Raw genomic sequence first — 1,477 nt, forward strand, 5'->3', positions numbered from 1 at the left:
CTTGCTCAACAGCACCTGGCAGTGCCCAGGAGGTGAAGTGGCCTCTCTCCAGCCACCAACCCACACTCCCTACTTTTTTTTGGTCCATACGGGGACTTGAACCAGTGACCGTCCGGTTCCCCACCCAACTACCTACGGACTGAGCTACTGCCACCCCCCGGATCTTGAATCTTTGAAGGTAGTATTCATAATGACATTTTTACAAAGAATTGGTTGATAGTAAAAAATGTGCAAGTCGCAACTTCCAGTCAGGGCTATTAAAAGAGGAAGTTGCACATCTGGCCAAGATTTATTGTGATTGCCACCAAACATGACACAGATGTTTCACATAGCGGCTTGAGCATCCATGCCAAATTTCGAGTGAATCAACAATTAGATGGCGCTGTTTGAATTTTTAAAATTATTCATTTATTACATTTTTTATTTGACATATGGGAACCATACTGTCTAACTCCTCCGGGGCTATGAGTCCAATCTGCACAAAAGCTTGGATATAGACTCGGTGGACCCTCGCGACAAAAATCTATCAAAAGAATATTGATAGCTAACACAATGCGCAAGTTATAGAGGACCAACTTCCTGTCTGGGGCTGTTGAAACAGGGACGGTTGTATCTTGGTAAACATTCAGATTATCATGAAAGATTAGATTGTGTGGTCTACTTGTGATATTGAGCCGCCCCCCACTATACGCTATCCACACCCATGTACACACTTTCACAACCTTTGGTAAGTCAGTTTTTCAAGTGTTTGTCAGTTTTATTTCTGACCAAACAGACCTCAATATTTACTCTTTGATTGTATGAAATACATAAAAATGTGCATTTCTTTCAGTTGCTGGACAGGGACTCCCCTACGAGGGTCTAATCCTGGCCCACAGCCCTGATGTGAAAGCCCACTATCTGCTTTAAATTCCAATATATTGTAAATTGTCACCTGCCTTTTATGTTGCCTTGCTGTCTCCTTGTTGTCGCCTTGTTGTCTCGCTGTTGTCTCGCTGTTGTTTCCTTGTTGTCTTCTGGTTGTCTCGTTGTTGTTTTTTTGTTTCCTTGTTGTCTCCTTGTTGTCGCCTTGTTGTCGCCTTGTTGTCTCATTGTTGTCGCCTTGTTGTCTCGTTGTTGTTTTTTTGTTTCCTTGTTGTCTCCTTGTTGTCGCCTTGTTGTCTCATTGTTGTCGCCTTGTTGTCGCCTTGTTGTTGCCTTATTGTCTCCTTGTTGTCTCTTTGTTGTCGCCTTGTTGTCGCCTTGTTGTCTCCTTGTTGTCTCCTTGTCGCCTTGTTGTCTCCTTGTCGCCTTGTTGTCTCCTTGTTGTCTCATTGTCGTTTCCTTGTCGTCGCCTTGTTGTTGCCTTGTTGTCTTCTTGTTGTCTCCTTGTTGTCTCCTTGTTGTCTCATTGTTGTCTCCTTGTTGTCGCCTTGTTGTTGCCTTATTGTCTCCTTGTTGTCTCTTTGTTGTCGCCTTGTTGTCGCCTTGTTGTCTC

Source organism: Etheostoma cragini, chromosome 3 (genome assembly GCF_013103735.1).
Source record: "Etheostoma cragini isolate CJK2018 chromosome 3, CSU_Ecrag_1.0, whole genome shotgun sequence".
Taxonomy (NCBI): domain Eukaryota; kingdom Metazoa; phylum Chordata; class Actinopteri; order Perciformes; family Percidae; genus Etheostoma; species Etheostoma cragini.